This window comes from Ipomoea nil, unplaced genomic scaffold (genome assembly GCF_001879475.1).
Source record: "Ipomoea nil cultivar Tokyo-kokei standard unplaced genomic scaffold, Asagao_1.1 scaffold0117, whole genome shotgun sequence".
NCBI classification, from domain to species: Eukaryota; Viridiplantae; Streptophyta; class Magnoliopsida; order Solanales; family Convolvulaceae; genus Ipomoea; species Ipomoea nil.
In genome coordinates, this window is record NW_017616545.1 from 1,792,054 (window position 1) to 1,794,582 (window position 2,529).

Consider the following 2,529-nt stretch of genomic DNA (forward strand, 5'->3'; position numbering starts at 1 on the left):
CTATAACTCTGGCTTCCACCTCAGGTTGACTTCCAGATAAACCACTAATACTTTCCATCTAAAAAGGGAAAATATCAGTGAATGGGAAATCACTCATGGAAAATTATCAACAATTATGGACAAAGGCATCAAGCATGCACATTACCAAATATATTCATATAATTACTTAAACAGGCAGAATTCAGTTAATTTCACATGTCATCATATATGCAGAATTGCACATAAACGATTTAAGGGTCACATATCCATAAACTTAATACAGGCCAAAGTCAATTTCACACTTACAAATTACAATTTACAAAGAAATCCATAATCAGGCATTCAAGCTAAGTAGATGTATGCTACTTTATAATGCTCATAATTTATATGGATTTCACACACAAGGGCTAGGGCTTCCACCAGATTAGGGGCAATTAATTAACCCTTTAAGCCTTTAACTCCTTTAAGGGACAAGTTAGTGAATGACATGCAATCTGGAAGATTAGAACTTCTCAACAGATTCACACATAAATTATAAATTTATAATGCTCATCATTTATATGGATTTCACAGACAGGGGCACAGTGACACAGGGGATATGGCTTCCACCAATAGATTCACATTATCACAGACTCACAGTCCACAAAAATCACAAATTAGGGACAAGTGACATGCTCACATGCAATCTGGAACTTCTCAACAGATCACATTATCACAGTCCACACAAATCACAATCACAGAAATCCTAATCAAAGTATCACAATTTAGAGACAAGTGACATGCAATCTGGAACTTCTCAACATATCATGTTATCATAGATTCACAGTCCACACAAATCACAATCACAGAAACCCTAATCAAAGTATCACAAATTAGAGACAAGTGACATGCAATCTGAAGCTTCTCAACAGATCACATTATCACAGTCCACAGTCCACACAAATCACAATCACAGAAACCCTAATCAAAGTATCACAAATTATAGACAAGTGACATGCACTTTGAAACTTCTCAACAGATCACATTATCACAATCCACACAAATCACAATCTATAAGACTATAATTTAATAATTTATAAGATTATGGTTTAGAGAATAGAGATTACTTTATTTCTCTAAATTAAACCCCCGAGAACAAAGGGCTTCGATTCCTAGCCAGCGAACTGCAATCCACCGTATTACCGCACGTCCGCACCGATCAGACACTCAGACTCTCAAAGGTCAGGGGCTACCGGAAAGGAATGGGGCTTCCACCGAAGAATAATAGCTTCCACCGGAGACTCACAGTCTAACTCACACTCTTAGAGATTGAGAGAAGGGCAGAAGACTAGAAGAGACTCAAGAGACTGAGAGAGAACGAGATACTGTGAGAGAACTAAGGTTTCAGAGTAGAGAGAAGAGAAAAGTCAGGGAGTTCTCTGGAAGAAGAGCTGCGCAAATGAGAAATGCCCTAAGGTTTCAGACCTTCAACGCATAATATATACTAGGCCTGCATGACGTCGTATTACTTAGGGTATACCAACCCTTACCCTAAATCGGATAATCGGATGGGTTCGAGTGGAAATTATACCCCCTACCCGACTTCATTAAACCGACATCGTTCAATGCTAATGATCGGATATTGCATTTCGGGTTCGGGTTTCGCACCACTCACTCGTGTCGGGTTCGGGTCGGTCGGGTTTGGCGGGTAAGTCGGGTTCTGCACAGGCCTAGTGATGATGGTGTTGCCTTCCCGAGAAGGGGACATCTGCATGATAGAAGAGAACAAGGCGAGTCAAGATCACGCTGAAAGATCTCCCAGTGGAAATCTTAGTGCTCAAAGATCGTATGCGGCGACTCTTGCAGGAGATAGGGGTTTGTGGTCTGGCATGCGAGCATACGAGGGATACTCAGAAATCTCAGATGACGAAGATGTAGCTGGTGAGGAAGAAGACCCAGACTATCATGTCATCCCCGTATCCAAGGAAGAGAAAGCGAGAATGCGAGCACCATGACAACAAACTTTTATCTTGAAAGTTTAGGGAATGAGGATTAGCTACAACTACCTTCTTCAAAGATTGAGATTGCTCTAGAGGCTGAAGGCAGGGATGGAGATGATAGCCATTGAGAAAGATTTCTTCTTGGCTAAGTTTGAGTCCATGAAGGATTGCTCTCATGCAAAATTTAACAGCCCCTGGACTGTTCTTGAACATTACCTTCTCTTGAAGTTGTGGATGCGAGACTTCGACCCACATGCAAATAAGATGGAGAGTGTGTTGGTTTGGGTTAGGTTTCCTTGCTTTCCAATAGGATATTATGACATACAGTTCTTGATGAAAATCAAAAGGAAGATAGGGAATCTGGTTAGGTTGACCATGCCACGAGCATGGTGACTAAGGGCATGTTCACTCTCATATGTGTGAAAATTAATTTCAATAAACTACTCTTGGCGAAGTTTAAGCTGGGGGATCGAATTCACCAGATAGAATATGAAGGAGTCCACATGATCTGTTTTGAGTGTAGAAGGTATGGCCAAAAGAAGGAAGATTGCGATAAGAAGCAAGGAGATTT